The sequence below is a fragment of the Manacus candei genome, unplaced genomic scaffold (genome assembly GCF_025592945.1).
Source record: "Manacus candei isolate 608988 ecotype Guabito, Panama unplaced genomic scaffold, ASM2559294v1 h1tg000003l, whole genome shotgun sequence".
Lineage (NCBI taxonomy): Eukaryota > Metazoa > Chordata > Aves > Passeriformes > Pipridae > Manacus > Manacus candei.
The window spans coordinates 7,645,800-7,665,877 of NW_026138051.1; the positions used below are offsets into that span (position 1 = coordinate 7,645,800).

At 36.5% G+C, this 20,078-nt stretch overlaps 1 protein-coding gene across 1 annotated transcript in view; it reads left to right on the top strand.

Annotated features, from left to right (window-relative positions):
• TENM1 (teneurin transmembrane protein 1) overlaps positions 1–20,078 on the top strand; it is a 548,864-nt gene that overhangs the window by 93,453 nt on the left and 435,333 nt on the right. The gene's annotated exons all lie outside the window — the stretch shown is intronic.

Consider the following 20,078-nt stretch of genomic DNA (forward strand, 5'->3'; position numbering starts at 1 on the left):
TGCTTACCCTTTGAATATTTTCCCCAGTTAGGTGTTCATCTTATAGCTTTGCCTTTTTCCCATACTGCTCCATGATTCTACATTGACTTTTGACCATTTTCTCTTCCTCCCTGTTGGGGTCTTACCTCGGAAGGCTTGTGAAAGAATTCTGTCCCTCTGGTGGATGCTCACCCTGGGTTGGAGCTTGGAAAACTGGAGTGAAACTTGCACCAACCACAAGAGCAACCCCTGCCTAAGCAGGCACTATGTAAGTGTGTGACAGCATTGGTGAACAGGGTGATGGCAGCCCCAGTCAGATTCTGAGGGAACCTGAGAACAAAGCTTTGCAGTAGGATTACAAAGCTGGACTAATTAGAAGGACACCAATGTGGGACAGCATGATGCCACTGTCTGACTGAATGGTTACAAACTCTGCAGGATTCCTGACTCACTGTTTCTTAATTAAGACATTCTTAATGAAGAATACATTTTTCCTTCTGGAGAGGACCAGTGTCAGCAGCTGCAGTCAGCCCTCTCCTCTTGGCCCTGTTTGTTACCTGTGCTGCATATTCAGCAGGGTGATGCAAAAGGCCCAGGTGTCAAATTTCTACTTATCCCAGGATAATTATCTTTATTATTTTCTTAAAATGTTTTAAAGCTTTTATTAACATTCCAAGAAAAATAGAACCTGGTTTGAGGTACATGATATTCTGCATTGTATAATTTATCTCTGTGTACTTTCTAAAGAAGTTAATGAAGTTATGGAGTAATCACATCACATCCCTCACAGCTTTGTTGTCTTCTTGCATATGTGAAACAGGCAGTCATATATTAGAGGCTCACTTTCATAGAAGAGATGTGGATTATATTAACAGCCATTGTGCAACTATATTTCGAGTTACAGAACTAATGGAATTTACTGGTTTTCTTGTATTTGTTTTGTTTTCCTTTATGTCTAGTGTGGCTTATATAAATCTCAAAAATGTAGTGGTTTAGTTGCCAACAGAATCCAGGCTGCAAGCCAGCTTTTAAGGAGTACTAGTCTAATGCCAAAGTAATGTAGTGTATGAATCTGGTGGGAGGACAGGAGGATGCAGGAAGGAGTGTATGGGATGTGGCTGTAGATTACCACGTCTTTTATCTCCCTATTGGAACATCACAGTTTAACTATGAAAATCTGAGGAAAGCTGTCTCTTCTGCATCATTGCCTTCTCATTGTTACTTTTTTTCCACTCAGTTATTCTAACACTTTAAATAAAGGATCTGTCAATAACATGTTCGAAATAAAAGTAAGCATAGGTGCATTGGATTGGATAAGGTTCATAAGAAAATATCTGTAACCTGCAGCTGTAGGTTCTGTAATCAATTAGATGATTTAAGGTGCAGAACCTCTTGGCTTTTTGCTGCACTGCAGTGGTTGTTCATTGAAGCAAGTAGTTCTTTCCTGAGGAGTTTGTTACTTCATTCATGATGAAACCTTTCTGGAATTGCAGAGCAGAAGTTTTATTGTGTAGGGTCCTTTTTTAGTAGTCAGCTGAAAAGACCATTAAACTACAGCGTCAGATCAGATCACTCCTGTGCCATTTCAGCATTACTTGTCAAAGATGCTGCCCCCCAAAAGAAGAAATTATCTTAGTGGAGAGCTGTTGGAAAGGTTAAACTGAAGGGTCAAGCATATATTGAAAGAAAAAGACCTGTTGTGTTTAGAATAACTCAGTCTTTCCAATGGAATTCGTTGTTGCACAGTTAGTCCAAATATACTAGTCTTGATAAACTTTGTTGTTTCACATGGGATGGTAAATTTCTGTTTGTGTGCTTACTTAAGAAAATCAGGAATAAACAAGAATTCTGATACTTTGTGAAAACAATATGATCACACTTGGAGAAAAAAATCCACAAGATACCACTTACACATAGTATCATTATTAAATTACTTACAATTATAATGCTGATGGACAGTGGTAGATGTGATGCAGTTGCTCTAAAGTATCACAAATAATGTCCATTGCAAATTCAATGAATCTATTATTGGAACTGGCCTGTTGTACCTCAGTGTGCACACGCAGACAGTCTGCTTGGTCGCACTTGTCTGTTGTTTTACGAATCCATTGCGTTTGGTCACAGTTGTTTTCAACCATGCCCTGTTCAAAACAACCTCCTTTGCCACTGGAGATGTATTCTTGGACCCAGTTTTAATTCTTGGGACACTGCCAAATTTGTAGTTATAAAAAAATGTAGATTATTCCATATTGTTGTAGACTTAACACTTTAAATACATCATTCCTATTTTTTAGATGTATTTTCTCCTTCTTGTAAAATGTGTCTTTTTTTCTATGGCTGGCATGCTCTCCAGAGGTACAGATGAGACAGATATTGCAGAGGTACATCCTTGCTCCATCCATGTGTAAGCAGCCACTTCACTTTTGCCTAGAGTTGTTCTAGGGAGGAAGAAATATAAGCACCCTGAAGTGTGATTTACATCCTTCCCAAATTCATTGCCTTTCTTAAAATACTTAGCTGAATTTAGTGCTCAGATTAAAAATGCTATTTCAGTAATTGTTTAAAGGCCAACTGGTGAAGCACTAAACAAAAGCTATCGTGTTTGTAGAGCAAAAAGCATTTTCTGTAACAGCTTCTTGCTATTTTGTGCTGTGGTGGAGGATGGGAAGGCTTTGAAATCTACTCTATGAATCATTCCTAGCATTTCATGTTACTGAAATGTGAATATTACTTTTCAATGTGTAACTATGCTATTAGAGCCTTCTGTGATTTAGAGAGAGCTTTCAGAATACTAAAAAGACATTATTTACTTTCTTCCAGTCTATTAGTGCAGAACAATCCTCACACAGGCTCTGTGGTGGCAGGGTTGATTGGTTCTCAGTGGACTTGTCTTGTTAATAGAAGAAAAGAGGCTCTTGCTGGTATTTCTGCTCCTGTCTGGAACAAGACTTCTCTAGACAGCTAATTGTGCTGCATTTGATCTGCCTCCCTGGTGTGACAAAGCAGGTATCCTCAGACCTTTACATTAAATAAATGTCTACTTCTCACATGTGCCAGAGCTTCCAGAGTTTACAAACAACAAGACTGAACAGCAGTTACCAAGAGGTGTCACCTGCCTTTAGCTTTAGTGAAACCCCAACTATGAAGCTGGGAGTACCTCTAACCTCAGCAAGGTTAGGCAGCTTTGTTGAATCTTATCATTTTCCCCTTCCATGCTCTTTGCACACGCTCCTAGGGCTAAGAAATATTTACATGATGGGGTTTGGATCACTTTGTCTCCTAAAAATGGAGTGCTTAATGCCCCCTTTGTCTCGTCGTTAATTAAACTTCGTCGATGCTTTTACACAGGGCTGGTGTAATTATGTTTCCAACACAGCTGCAGTAAATGTGAACTGTTTGAATTTTTTTGCTGCAGTAGCTGTACTTCTGCAGCCAGAAATGAGTGAAAAAGAAGCATTGCAGAGGTGGTGTTTACATACAACTCCTTGCAAGACTGCTGCCAGTGGCTATTTATTGAACTCTACATGTGTAGCTGCTGTCAGTAGTAGTATCTGAAATGGCAAGAGAGAACAAGTCGAGACCTGTGTGAAAATATAGGCTCTCATTTAGTTTTAAACCATTTTTCTAAAATCACTAAAATTGTATTTTCCTGTTTTTATTAAAATGAGATCCACTAAAAAACCACCAGTTTTTTGTCAAAATCACTGTATGTTTGTCATCAGCAACAACAAAAGCCCCATTCAATATATCCTTAAATTGCTTTGCTTATGTCCTGATTTTGTTTGGGATAGAGTTAATTTTCTTCTCAGTAGCTGGTACAGTGCTGTATTTTGGATTTAGTAGGAGAATAATGTTGATAATATACTGATATTGTGGTTGTTGCTAAGTAGTGCTCACTCTAAGTCAAGGACTTTTCGGTGTCTCATACTGCAAGTGAGCAGACACACAAAAAGATGAGAGTGAGCATGGCCAGGAGAGCTGACCCAAATTGGCCAAATTTTCATTGTTTGTGTGAGAGTTATGTGGTTAAAACAAACAATGTAAAATTGGTGGTGGCCATTTATATTATGAGCCACTAACAGTTGAAAAATATCTAGTTTATTTTCTCCAGGATATAGTATCTATTTTATGAATGTATTTGTACTTCATAAATCATTCTTAAGAGCAAAAGGGAGAAAAATGAAAAATCTATTCGCCTTCAACCCCTTGGGTATTTATTTAATTTTTAATGAAATAGAGAGAATACTTCATCAATGGCAGCAATGGAGAAATGGCTTTAAACTAAAAGAGAGTAGGTTTAGATTAGATCTTAGGAATAAATTCTTCCTTATGAGGGTTTGGAGGCCCTGGCACAGGTTGCCCAGAGAAGCTGTGGCTGCCCCATCCCTGGCAGTGTTCAAGGCCAGGTTGAACAGGACTTGTAACAACCTAGTCTAGAGGAAGGTGTCCCTGCCCATGGCAGGGGTTGGAACTGGGTGATCTTTAAGGTCCCTTCCAACCCAAACCATTCTGTGACTCTGATTTTGTGAGAACAAAACCTTAAACCTCTACCGTTGAAAATCCCCAACCACAGACCAAAACAAATAAAGCAAAAGACCTGGCTTGAGAAACAAACCAAATTTAAAATCAAATGGATTTTTGAAGCATTTAAAGATTTGGTGGTTGCTTAATTTAGCTGTGAAATATTCTTATATGACATTCAGCAGAATAAAAGCAGTCAATGTTAAGCATTTAAATGATTTTTTAGCTGGAATTATACTTATTTCAGGGACAAGTCTATCAATACTGTGTATTTGCTTTCTGATTCTGGCTTCCATGACAATGGGAGCTCTGGGATCAGAACAGCTTTGCCTTGAATGTGATATTTGCCCTTTCATTATGTTAGACATTGACTATAAAGCTGTGTATATGTCATAGGACAGCATCACTGAAATAGCTGAATTCTGCTAAGTGAAGCAGTGTAACATGTTAATATTATCTGAGATCAGAAAAAGATTTTTCTCCTGTTCATTTAAAAGTGAGCTTTTGTAGTTTGAGGCACAATAGCATCATGAGATTATCTGATTTAGCCTCTTGTGTATCACTGGCAATTGTGTTTTAGAGACGTACCCTTGTATTTTATTTTGCTAATACTGATATTATATTGTGTGGCTCAGTCTCCATCTGATTCTGGCTTGAATATACCAAGAGGGAAAAAAAAAAGATGGTGCCATTGGGAGGGTGGTGATGGTATTCTTTGGTGTTTTATTCCAAAGATTAACTCACCTTAAAATATGTGCTGTATTTCCAGATCATAACTTTCCATACTGAGTTTCTTTCTAGGTTATGTTTTGCTGCTAGACTTACACTGACTCCCTTCAATTTTATTGTCTTTTGTTAGGTGGAGGCTTAGATGCTCTGGTCAGCTCTGATCTTTTCCTTCATAAATGTTCATGGTTTTGTATTTCCCTACTATGATCAAATTATTCATTTTTTTCTTAAATATTAATGCCAGGAGCAGATTCAGTGATCTGGTGTCTGTCTTGTCCTATTTCATGTAGTAAAATAAGGAAATATGTTGTGGCTTTTCTTGGCAGAAAATAGGAAATCTTGCTGCTCAGTTTTTAGCAAGAAAACTACCTGTGTCATGTTATTGTTTTGCTTTCAGTGACCTTGGTTTAATGTCAAAAATACATCATGCTTTTGACTTTCACTAGGAACTATCTCAGGCCATATATGGTCAGGTCTTCTATGCAGTGGGAGAAGGAACAACTCTAATTCTAAGGCTAATGGAACTTGTGTTGAAGAAATATTTCCATTACAGCCATTATTAACTTGGTTTTCATTCAGGTAGCATAATTCAGTTTGCAAGCATCTGAGGGGTTTCTTGTAACTCTTTCAGAAAGCAGGTGGGGAATCTAGATCATCTCAGGATGTTAGACTCACCTTTATACTTACTGCTTTATACTTACTGCTGCCTTACCACTGAATGCACTGGTAGCACTACTTACTTCTTCCTTTCTGTTGTTGTTGCTAGAACATGTTGCTGATCATGAATTTCTCTCTCTGAACGTGCTTTCCATGACTTATTGCAGTGTCTGTTACTATCATGCCACCCATGCCAACTATATGTAGAAGTTGCATTTTCCGTTGTTTATACATTTGTTTTACACAGGACAGTCTGAAAATAAAAGTATGGAGCTTCAACACCCAGACAGCATTTGAACGCTTTGTAGTCTCTTCAGAATTACATCTTTGTGAATCACCAGCCAAGTGACTCTAAATAACAAACCTAAAAATTCTTCACACCCATTAGCAGCTGAAACTCTCCTAATAGTCAGTGGTTTTTTTCTCATGCACTGTGATTAGTTGTTTTGTTGCCTTATGTGGCAGTTCTGTTAAATTTTTATCGCTTCGTGTGCTCATGGCTCATTTATTGTTTTATTTTTCATCTGTTTGCCTACTGAATAGATTTATTACCTTTGCAAAAAATAATTCTCTTGAGATAACTACTTACTTCCACAGAGGCTTCTTCAGTTATAAATTATTCTACAGTTTTTAGTTTCTATTATTCATATACAGAGTGTTGCTAACTATCTGCATGGATTCTGAAAAAAAAAAACATAAAACAATAATAATTAGAAGAAACCCAGTGAGGAAAGAACAAACTTTTTTTATAATCACACTTAGACTTTTGTCTTTAAAGGAAACTTCCTTGAATGACAATTTTCTTCCCATGCTAAAAATTCTAGTGTTGCGTGTTATTCTTGGTGTGCATTTTCAGAGGAGCTTCATCAGAATGCTCAGTGTTCTGAGGACCTCAACTCCCACATATTTCTCTGGGTAAATACATGATCAGATTTTAAGAAATTAAGCACAGCACAACTGCAGGTTATTCTCAGTCTAGTAAGATTTGTTTATGAGCATGTCCCAAGCCTCTGCTCTGAGGCTCCGAACACAGGTTCTCAGTACAAAGCAAACAGCCATTTTGCAGGATGAAACAAAAAAAAATCTCCAAATTCTCTACGTTAAGCCATTCTTGAAAGCTTTCACTGTGCAATCTGACCACTTCTTATGTCATGCTTAGATTAGATTAGCTATTTGATATGAAAGAAATTTCTATAGAGCACTCTCAAATTCAGACCAGCCTGCTTTTATAACTTACTGTACTGTTAAGGTTAACTGTCACAGATTTCTGTATGGTTTATCTACAAAGATTTCAACTGCAAATAAACCTGTTGTCATCTGAAATACCTGGTAACCTTAATATTAACATTAGGAATAGTTCAACATGTTGAAAAACAGATGAGATGTGAACATATTCCCTAGCAACAGTGCAGATACTGAATTACATGAGCAATTGGATACCAGTCTTGTCACAGATATTACATTTCTCTGTATCACTGAACATCAGCTAATTAAAAAGTGCATTTAGCCAGTGGAATAATTTTTATGAATTCACAAATATGCTTTAAGCAAATACAAAGGAAAAGTAATAAAGCTTAATTTACTTATGAACACTCTACCCCATCTGCTATATACCTGTATTTCAGCATTAAGATGATCCAGTGTTATTGTAGTATGGCTTTTTCAAAATATATTCAGCTCATTAAAAACAGATAACTAAATTCTCACCTTCCCTAGAACATTACTATCAGAAACAAATTCAAATGGTGATGAAATAATTGTTTTATTTAATTTCCAAGGAGCAGTATGTAATGAGACAACAACTGGACATGCCTCTTTCATTGAGGGATAGAATTAAAGGAGCTTCTTATCTTTGAATTGCTGTGTAAAATAATTGCCACGTCCATTCCCGTAAACAAGCGATTTCCCTAGGTAATAATGATGGATTTCTTATCTTCTCCAAAAGGAAGAGTAGAATTAGAGCAGAACTATGACTTTTCTCCACTACATCTACCAAAATGTCTACAGTTGTGTGAAATTCTGCTGGAGAGCATCCTGAAAAGGTGGATGAAGAATGACTACTGACCACAGATCATGTAGGCAGAGCTGTGCAAATCATTCCATTTTATTTGATTCTTTTTCAGTCCTTAGTCTTCCAGTTTCAGAAAAAGCAGTTAGATCAAAATAGTTAGTCTCTTCTTCATATATATCAATTAAATTTATATCTGCTTAAAAGATAAATTAAATTATTACACAATTAAATATGTATCTACTTTCAAGTAAAAATCATGATGTTTAAATTGGAAAGAGGAAAAAAATCTGTTCAAATAAGTTTGTGTTCTGCTCTTTGTAAAGTAGTTATTCACTATTCCCAAGGAGCAATATACTCTAGGGTTCCTTTGGGGATTTTTCTTCCCCCACTGTCCCTCCCACAAAGAGCAATAATCTGTTATGTGGGATGAATCTTTCAGTCCCAGAAGGGCCCGATAGGTGTTTACCAGAAGTCAGGAAGTGGAGGTTTAAAATCCTCCCCTCGAACATATTGCCTCAAACAGGTGTTTGCTGTCTACTGCCAGAAAGTCAAGTAATTCCTGCAGTCGTGCATCCATATGCAGCGAGGCACAGTGCCCTGTCATTTGTCAGGAGAAAGGCACAGCCTCCCTCCAACCAGACGGTGCTGCTGGTGATAAGCCATCCTCTCCTGAAGATGCCAGGCAAATGGTACCATTGTTCTGCACCCTTGGCCTTTCTGCTCTTTTTCTAAGCACTGGAGTAGTTCTCTCTTCAGCTCTTCTTGGCTTCCTCAGCCTCTTAAAATAGCACCTTAAAACTGCATGCTGTCATGCATGACAACACACATCAAGCTTTCCATTGAAGTTTAAGATGCTTAAAGTTAATACGATAAAAATTAAAAGCTTGTACTGTACTCATTTATGTTCCTGCTGTACCTCTCTAGCTTCTGTTTAACTTTGGTCACTTACCACAAACAGAAAAGCCATCGCTGTGCAGTGCTGGCTCTGACTTGAGCTGTGTTACCAGCCTGGCTCTTACATAAATTATTGGCTGAACTAAATTTTATGTGATGTATTCAGAGATATATGACTACAAAAGCAGAACCAAATAATTTACTGCAAAGAATTTAGCTTTTTATTTTGTGGGAGGGAAGGACACTTTTTTATAAGCTACTTGCTCTCCTGGAGCACATTTGCAGTACAAGACATTACATAGCTGGAGGGAGATCATTTCTGACACTGAGAACATTTGTGTTGTATATTTGAGCTGAAGAGGTGAATATTGATTTGATATATAGAACTAACTCATTATATAGGCCTTTGATAACATGCTTTAAAGTCTGAATTATCTTGGGAACTAACAAGAACAGGACTAATTTTCATGAAACTCTTCAAATTCAACTTGGACTAAACAGCTGCATAAGAAATCTTACAGGGTGTTGCAGATCAGCACATTGTTGCAGATATTAATAAATTGCAGATATTCATTGCAAAAATGTATTCACAGTCCTTTGAACTGTCCATGAACCAGTTTTTGTCCACTAAATATCACGATCGACAGGAAAACCACAATTTTCTTGTGACTTTTCTGTTTCTAATCTCCAACAATGCTTAAATCCCTAGGTCTCTCCAAATGTGTAGTGCTTTTCTACTTTAAATTAAAAAAACCTAACCAAAACCAAACAAAAAAAAGAACCAGAGAAAACCAAACAAACCAAAAAGAAAATAACAAAAAACACACACAAATAAAAAAAATTCTTAAACCAAAGCCTTGCTGTTTTCTAAGAATTTCTTATCCCTTGAGCTGTCACCTGGCAGGTTTTGCATTATTTATCATTTTTAATTCAATATGAAATTTTAATTCAATATGAAGCATTTAAGAAACAACTTGATCTACGTAGAAATATTTCTTCTTTCAAATTTTCATCTATTAGAGTTAAAAAGTTGCAATATTTCATGCAAAGAATCAAGACTGCACCGAACTCTTTCCCTTCTACACATGAGCTCTGAGTGAATGTTTAGTCTTTCCTTATTTCATAAAGAAAGCAAGATTGTGAGGAGTATTCTAAAACACCGGGGACGGGAAATGCAGCTTTTGGATATGAGGGAGTGGTGGGTCAGCAGCAGGCAGACAGCACGGGGAGATGGAGGAAAATTGACAACTTCCCCAAGCAAAGCTGTAGTTCAAAAGTATTGAAAGGAAAGGATTGCACCTTTTCTCTTTGATGGTTTTGAACACTGCAGAATATTTGTTCAGTGGAGGATGTGACCAAAAGAGTTTGTTGCTGCAGACCAAAGAGTTTGGTGGGAGAACCAGAGAGGAGAAGGGCACTTTGAGGAATGTTTTTTCTTTGCCCAGAGGCTCTACAATTGAAGTAACAGATCTACATGCAAAATCAAAATGTTTACATTGGTGTGGTTTGCAGTCAGTTTTGTCCTCATTCCTTCCTGAGACTGTCCTGTCTTTTATACTGGTTTTAATTCATTTAGGGGTTATGCATCAGGCTTGAATTTCAGATGGTATTTCTTTTTTGTTCTGTTCCTATTTTTCTGTCCTTCAATTTCTTTTTAAAATCTACAGCAATACTTTAATCTGTATAAAAATCTGAATCAAATAAACAATAAAGTAGCAGCAAAACCAGAACTGCATGCAGTGACTTGCATTTGGAGAGTTTGCTGGTTGAAATGTCATGGAAGGCTTTCCTATATTTTTATATCTTACCCTTGCACTGAGCCAGGGATAGCTCTTTTTAAATGCTCTTTGTTGCAGAGGAATAACAGCTGAAACAAATGAAGTAAGCATCTGCTGTAAGTTTTGGAGGCTATTGTTAACAAATGTTGCTACATTTTTGGAGCCAAGTTTTGAAAATCATTAATATATACTTGTTACCAGCTTAGTGGCAATCTTAGAACTTATTGTGAGCAAAAATTTTATTATTGCAGGAATTGCAAGCTAGTGAATTACCAGAAGAGAATGCTTTAGGGTATAAAGATCTACACATTTACAGTAGATTATTAAAACACTGCAGCAGTTTGTATCAATCCCCAGAAGACTCTCAGACACTTAAAAGGAATCACGTGGCTGTGAGAGACCCTGTGTTTGCTCTAGTTCTAACTTGTACTCAAGGCAGGGCATAGTTGATTCTGTGTTTGCTCAGAACCTTGCATAATTGTTTTGAATAATTCCATGGATAGAGGTTCCTCAAGTTCTCTGGACCCCTGTTCATAACAGGCCACCCTCATTGTGATTTATTTCTTGTATTTACTGAAAATTTCCCACACTCCAACCTGTGTTTGTTGCCTGTTGTCCTGTCTATACACCTCTGCAGGGAGCATCTGACTCCTTCTCTACACCCTCACACTACGTAGTTGCAGATGTCAGTAAGTTCTCTCCTTTGCCTCTTTTCTCCAGGCTGAACAAAAACAGTTCTTATCCTCTTCTTATACTCCACGTGCTCCATCCATGCTTATTTTCACTTTCTAACTTTTAAACAGCCTCTGACATTTCTGAATTTTTTAGAAATCTCTTAGTTCAGACAATCCTTTATTAACTTCAGCATTTTAAACAACTTTGTACAAACACAATTTATAATTTATTGCATCTTTCCACAAATATTTAATTTCAAACAAAATTCTATCATTTTTTCTACTTTATATTCATTCAATGCCAAAATTGTTGCTATTCAGAAGGAAAAAATATTGCAGTTGAGAATCAGGATGCAATCAGTTAATTGGCCTTGGCTTCATATAAACTTTCATTGAGTAACACAGGTATTTAAATATGGAGGTAGTTGCCTCTGTCCTTCAAAGATTGGCCTTTGGTTCTCTTCACTAATAGCTTTGGTCATTTAATAACGTATTTTACAGCAAGGTCAGGTTAACAGGAGCTTTTATAGGCCAATATTTTACAGGGAATTGGTGAACCAAAAACTGTAATTATGCATGTGAAATAATCCCTTGAATAATTAGTGATGATTAACTGGCTGTTATCATTGAGACAGGTTATAAGGATTTGATATAATAGGAGGTAGGAACCAACTTGCCAAACTTACAGCAAGTAAATGTTATATATTCCATAAAGCTCTCCATTTAATGTCTTATATGTAGACAATAGGGCAAATATTTCAGTAACTGTGATTTCTATCAATTGGTATTGAAATCTGAAAAATTACATGTTTATGCTGGGTCTTGATGACAGTACCCCAGAGAGCTTCAAAAAATTGACAAGCCTTTGTCAGTGCACAAGATTAAATGATGAATGTTAACAGTGCTTAAAAATTTTAATTTGGTTAAAGATTATATGCACAACTTCAATTTTATTCCAACTAGTTTGACACTGTGCAACAGAACACAGCTGCATAAGTCCTCTAAGGATCATGTTGCAAGCTTCAGCAGCATTGAGAACAATGGTTGAACATCAATTAAATTCCATATTTTTGAAATCAGTAACCCCCCTGAAAAAATTGGTAACTAAAAAAGTAGCAGGATAAAGTGAGACAGAACAGAAAATCCTTGTGAAAACAGCAACTATGTTGTGGCTGAAATGTGCATCTTTTCATTTCTGATTTAGTCCAAAGTACATGTTCTAAAACTTCCTCCGAGTCCTCCCACACCCTGGAACGACGTACAGGAGATATGTTAGAGGTTTGGAAGGAGGAGCTAAAAGATCTCTTCAAGGGATAATTGAAATTGTAGTGATGTCTGAAAAATAAATTATCTAAAATAGTTTGAGTTGAAGTGATGTGGTTTAGAAAGGAAAATTTCAAGTGTGCAACACAATATATGGACAAATGACAGGGAAAAAAAGAAGATCAAGAGGAACCATGTTGATTTTCTGGCTTTCTAAGTAAAAACAAAAGACTAGACACACAGTGAGGATTTACATTAGCAAAACACTTCAACTTTCTTAACCAGTCTGACTTTCACAGGAGGATTTATCTAGATTTATAGGCTTCAGACAGTGCACCCTACTTCCCTACCAGTTAACTTCATATCCAATGAACTCTCACAGGGGCTATTCACTAAGATGGTACTGTAAGGTAGCTCCTGATTATTTTGTTAAAATTGCTCTATAAACTCTCTACCATTTCAGTCTCTACTTATTTTTCAGCATGTTATGTACTTCTAGAATGATTAATACTAAAGAACTTAATTAGGTCTACTTGTAATTGCTTACACAGTTCCTTTAAGAAAGCAAATTCACCTGACGCAAAATTAAAAAGAATAAATTTAACAAATGGCACCCCTTTAATTTGAATAAAAGTCAAAATAGTCTATAACACTCACTCCAGACAATATATACTATTTTTACAGTGCAGAATAATTCCTGTTTTGTAGAGCTAGTGCTGATTAAAAGAAATTCACTTCATTCAATTTAATAAAACTAGCTAATTTAAGAAAAGTCAGTGTATTAAAATTTACTGTACATGACAACTTTTCTCATTTCAGAATGCACCCTACCACCTCTATTTGATTAGATTTCTTATTGTAAGTTCTGAAAAGGTTAATGAATACCTTAACAAAGCAGCTCAGATTCTATAATTGGGTGTAATAAGATGATATGGTGATGGGATTCTTTGTTGATTTAATTCTGATGAGAGATCTTTGATGTGATAGAAAAACAACATAGACAGAAGTGTAAAGACAAATAAGACCTCCCAAGTTCCTGGTTTACAGATATGCTATAGACATTGTTTCATTTCCTAGCTGATGTAAGCAGCTAACAAAGCTCTCTGCACTTACACATTCCATATCTGCAAACGTTTACCTCAAAGGCAAATTCTTTGCACTCCCATAAATGGAGACCAATAATTTCTGTTACAAGAACCAAACTGTGCAAAAAGGTGTCTCCTGAACTCTTCTTCTCCGAAACCCAGTTGTGCTTTGAGTTTCTACTTGGAATTTCAGATTGCTTGAATCTTTGCCTTTGACTTGAACACTTGACTTTTGTTTTGCTGGGGTAAAAATGAGAGGCTGGTCATCTTTGCTTTGTTAAGAATCCATTTTCTTGACCATTCAGGGAACTCATCTCTGAACCTGGTTTCAGTTTGCAGTACTGTTCCTTGAATACATATGATGAATTACACAGAGGAGCACAGCTTGAATAACACTAATACTTCTCTATGTCTGCTGTGCTTCTTTAAGTCAAGTCTCACTGACTGATGTGCCCCAGCATTGCACTTGGTCATCTCATTCCTAATCACGTAGCACCAAACATTGGATTCTTTCATATTTTCTATTTCGTCATCTTTCAACCCTTGCAGATGCCTTTGTTAATAGTTTCCAATTTTCTAACCTTGCCTTTCTTACACTACTGAACTTCATTCTGTCTGTGTTACATGAGTCCTCAAGGATATGTGGTTCTTTTGTATGGCATCCAGAGCTTTTCCACATTCATGAAATATCCTGCATTTCTTCCATCATCAGATTTGGCAAGAACATTATTTATTTTTATTAAAAACAATTTTCTTTAAGAGTGAGGATGTTTTACACGATGGCTTCAAACTGACCCTGAAGGAATAAAATGTTTTTAATCTTTTCTAAGCTCAGTTTTTTTTCTTTTCTCACTTGTTTTTCCCTTTCCGATTGTAATAATTTCTTGATCTACCTTATAATATTTTGCTAATATTTTCCCTTGGAGCGTTACATTGCATACTTTACTGAAATACAGATCAATAACAGCTATTGTGTTTCCTATATTTCATACAGAAATAGTGCGGATTAGTAATAGAAATGGCTTGTGTGCAATAAACAGTGAAGGTAATTACAGTGGGAGAGGAATGGGAGGCACATGCAAGGTGAATGGACTGAAGCAAATTATCATATCAAACAATGAAATTTAGATATGAACCAGGTTTTTAACATTTGATTTCCCACTTAATTTCCTAGTTTTCATATCTGTAGACCAAAATCACTATATGTTATCATGTAATGACTAATATAAAGTTGGGGGGGAGACTGTATATCTGAGTGTTTGACAGATAGAACATGCAAATGTGAAATGCACTGCCATAATGTAGGTGGGTAATGTGAGCAAGTTCTCTTGCAGCCTGTGAGATCTTTCTTTAAGGAAGCATTTATCCAACCCTTACCCATATCCTTTCTTCAAATAGCATTCAATGTTTTGAACATATTTCAGGGGTTTGGTTCATATTCAATTTTTATTAGATCACCAAACGACTGAAGTTATAGTTAATGCTCCATATTTCTCTAAATCATGTGGCTATATGAGTAGATGTACTACATGAACAGATATACTGAATACTGTATGTGGATATATGAGTAGAGATACTGTAATATTTGTAGATATAGCCATCTTTACACACCTAATCATGGACTGTGTGATGCTGGAAGGGACCACTAGAGGTCCAACCCCCCACTCAGGCAAGGCCATCTAGAGCAGATAACCCAGGACCACGTCCACATGGATTTTGAAATATCTCAAAGAGGGAGATTTTACAACCTCTGGGCAACCTGTAGGTACAAATAAGTAGTACAAGTGTAAACAGTCCATGACTGTCTACCTATGTGATTTGCATACAAATATATAAACTGGCATTCGTGAAGGCTGCAGCTGGACAAAATAATTTTTCAAAGTCTAATTTTATGAGTCTTCAGAAGTGTTTTAATCTTTTTTTCTTAAGATTTAGAAGATGGTTATTTATCATAATAGTTACTTCTGTGTTATCAAAATAACCTTCCAATTTAAGTTTGGTGTTTATCTATATAGCATCAAAAAAGGAAAATTAAAACTTGAACGTATATAGGATCTGTATTTGTTTCTCTCATACCTGTTTCCTCTGGCTGAGTCAAGCTTAGGGGAAGAATTTGAATGAAGTACCTTTGCATTTATGCATTTAGTACAACACTCTTTTTTATATATAGCATTTCTCAATTCATTCTACCTGAAGTTTCTTCCAAGGAAAATGCATTATTCATTTTTATATATTTCCAGTAGTGCTTATGATATTCAAAGTCTTGTTGTATAAAAAAGCACTCTAGGTTTGACCCAAAGAACTCATGTCTTATAAATGAGAACAAAGTATGTTGTATTCATAATACTATGTCCATCATAAATCAGGGTGTTAAGTACACCATTTAAGATAGATAACTCAGTCTTTCATCAGTGTGAGGTGGACTGAAAAAATACATATCTTATTCCTTCAGCAAGTGTACATTTTCAACCTGTATTCTCCTTAATTGTAAGAATGATTTATACATGGTTTTGTTTTATATGAATATATGCCCATTTCCTTCTACTGCTTGTCAACGAGTGTAAATTGTGATTGTTCCCTAAGCCAGTGAACCCATGAATGTTTGCATCAGGTTGGCATCTGCTTGAATAATGTGCCAGTAGCTTGGAGTGACCAGGGAGGGAAATGGTGTAAAAATGAGGTTGAATGAGTTCTAGTCAAATGTTTTTGAATGGACCTCTCAGGCTACAAAATAAATCTGCATTCCTGGCCTACTGTTTCTTAACATTACCAGCAAAAATGCAGCCATTTGATATCAATACAATATATGGAAGGAATATGCAATGCGAATAAAAGAAGCAAAAAGCTGCATCTATCACCTTCCAATCCACCTGGATTTTAATGAAAACTGCTAGTTTATGACAGTGAAAATACATAAGAAGCTAAATTCTTGCATTACCATCCACTGTCCTTTTTTTATTTTTTTTTAAACCAGCATAATCACAGGCAGCTCAAAGTGCCTCATAGATTGTTAAAAGAAGAATTTTTCTCAAAATTAGATTTAGCCTTCATTTCTATTTGTCATTGTGTTGTTACACACAGCATACAAGCATTATTTAAGAAACATACTCACCAATCAACCACGACTTATTTAAAAAAATATTTGGGGTTACAAGAAGTGAATTTGAACAAGAAAAATATATGTTGCACCCCTGAGCTCCATTCATTAAATCATAACCAGAAAAAAGGCCTTATTGTGTCACAGTAGGTAGAAGTGACACATGGAGTGATGAACTAATTCACTCTACTGATGAGGGCTTTCAACTGAGTCAATAACAGAGATTATAACCTGTCATAGTTGAAAACACACAAAATTTACTTAATCAGTTACCAGTGATGAAGTATCTAGCTAAATAAAAATAACTCATCACATGAAGACACTGATTGAGTTTTCTTCTTATTTTCATCTCTCCATTGGCTGATAGAAATCCAGGGGGTCAGTCAGGATTCACTTTTATGCAGGAGATATATTGTTTCACATCTTGCCTGTTTTCTTGCTAATTAGAGAGCTTGAGTTTGTCCCCTGCACGCTCCCTTGTCTGTTTACAAGGATGTTCATTGATGTTTAGCTGATACCTTCCTGTAAAATAGAGATGCTGTTTTCGCAGTGAGACATGTTGAGAGTAATAGCACAGCAATAGCAAAATGACACTAAATATAATGGAAAGTTAATGGGAGGATACTCTGGCTACTGCCAGGCAAGCTCGTGTCAGAGGGATTACAATAACCGGTATTATTTCTATTATCCAAGGCCTGTTATGATCTTCTGAGTGCAACTGTGCTTTGAAAGTAGGAATGGGAAGTTGTATTGAAAAATTACTGTAATAGAGGACTGTAGAGTTTGGTGTAATTTTGAATGATTGCAGCACTGTTTCTGTGCTACTTTTGAAAATCATGGCCCCACAAAGGTTTGTGACATCCCAGCACTGCATTTAGAACAGAAGAAGAGTACACATCAATCTTCCTCTGAAATGTCATGAACAGAATATAGTTTGCTGTTATTTGCAGATTCCCAAAGAGTTTCAGGAAGATTGAAAAATGGCAATAAAATGGTGACAATTCAGTTTAGAACAGGGAAGTATTTGCATTCCTCCCATGTTTGTGTATGCACTTTCTGCAGACAAAAAGTGGGCATTTGATTTTCTAAATCTAGTTTTTTGCTTGCTTTATTCACTGATTCCTGATTTCCTTTCACTTGCACACCATTGCCTACCTGCTTAATAAATAAATAAGTAAAGTTTAAGTGCATTCCTTTTCAGGTACTGTAAATGACTGACTTCAAAGCTTTTCATGCTAGATTGGTTTTCTATATATAAAAAAGGGGCCAGTGCATAGGCATATTACTTAATTGACCAGGGTAGTGAAGCAGAAGTCGTGGTCTCCCAATTTATTCCATTTGAGACTAAGCAAATTTATTTCAGCTGATCCACACTGTTAATCCCATGATCCAACCCCAGATAAAGCAAACTTTATCTGAAACTCCAATAGATCTGAATGATTTCTGTATCTGTTGCTTATATTGGCATAAACCCCAACTAAATAAGCTGTCTGATCATAGTAGAAGTTTGGAGTTTCAATTTAAGGATTATGTTTTGATTTTTTGATCACAAGAGAGATGCTGAAACAGCAATGCTGGCTGTTCCTCCTCATTAATCAAATGTGCTGTAGTCCTTCCCAGAACAATTTCCTCCATGTACCTCTAAAAGGTGGTTTTGACATCAAAGTGGATGTATCTGTGTGCTGCTGATGTGCTTTCCCAAGAGACACCATGGCAAAGATATCTACTTTTAGAAGAGCACAACCTTCTGGGTTTCTCATTTGTCTGTTAGTTAGGTGTTTGGTTTTCTTTTGTTTTGTTTTCCAGAAGAAAGCCTTATTTATTTTCTTCTGAGCAGATTATAAGAAATAACTTATGACTGTGACATTGCTAATGGTTTGTTCCCTTTGTATCTTTAGGCAAAGACATTTGATATACATGATTCTCACTCTTGAACTTTAAGGTTTCATAAAAATTTCTGCATTATTCAATATTTTCTGCTTTCCCCTTTCCATCCTTCCTGAGGAATGTTTATCAATGTTTCTATCTGAAATATATCTCTTAGTTATCCTGTCCACATTTCTGATATGTATTTGTTTTGCTGTTCCTTTGTATTTTATGTAGGCATTTTCTTGGACAGTATCAAGGCAGAACTGATTGATAACATGAATCAACTGAAGAGGGTCACATAAGATGCTACTGTTTTTTACGTTGTTGGATTAATTTTGCTCTTTAGAAAATAATCTACAGCCTTTGTTTTTTTCTAGAACACTGTTCTTGGTCTCAAGAGCAATGGTAACCTCTGTAAAAGAGGTCCCTTTTCCATCCTAATGCAAACTGTGCTATGGCCACGTGCGTGTTCACCTTCAGCATCAGCAGTCTTGAAGCATCCAAATGATGCCTTTTGGGAATTTCGGCTCATGTAGAATGATATGATCCCTCACTTCATGAACATATGTTTCAGCTTTCTAGTTGTTTTTGAGTACCAACCTAGGCTAAAGTCTTACAGTCCCCTCTCCTGCTCGTCCTCCCCGAGTTAGCTGTGCTGGTCAGGTCAATCACTGCCTCTTAGGCTCCCTCTTCAATAGCAAATGCTATTAAGGGGGAAGATTTTCAGCTACAGATATTACTCGCTCTCTGAGATCTTTAGTACCCGGGGTGGTGTTTTCAGAGGGCAGGCATGCTGTTTTCCTCACAGGTTGTCCAGTTTCAACTGATTTAAAGATGAACAAATTCTTATAAGTCTTGTGGCAATCAGAAGCTCTTTGTAAGAAAGAATCTCATCTCGGTTGACCACAATTCAGCCACTTTTATCAAGGTTCTGGGTGGTCACCCAGTCACACTTGAATAGCTAAAGAGCAGCTACAGTATGAGTTTTAAAGCAGTGGTCTCATAAGCCAGGTGGTGGGAATCCATCCTCAGAGAACTATGAATACAGTACAGGAACTAAGAGCTCAGAGCTTTTTTCCTGTCTGTGTAGTGTCTGTTCTGTTTACATAGATCTTTGAAGATGTTAAGCTGTTGGATCTTTTTCCTACAAGACAGAGTTAATTTGGAAATCAAGAATAGGAGTTAGTTGGAAGGCTTAAAAGAGTAGTTCTGCTCTGATTAGAAAATGTCAGGTCTATAAGACTGAGTATTTTGAAATTAAAGAGATACTAGAATGATTTTTCCCTTTTTTTTTTTTACTAGATCATGAAAGCTCTGGGGATGAATATTTTTCATCCTTCTCTGCAAATAATTGCCATAGCTGTATAAAAGCCAATCAAGAGATAAATCAGTCTTCTCATATAATAGGCTCTAGGTAGAGAGGACAAAATTCTGAAGGTGCCACACAAGTTTAACGGCATTTTCCAAAGTTCAAGCACATTATTTTTACTGTAATACTATCCGGCATTATTAAAATACCAG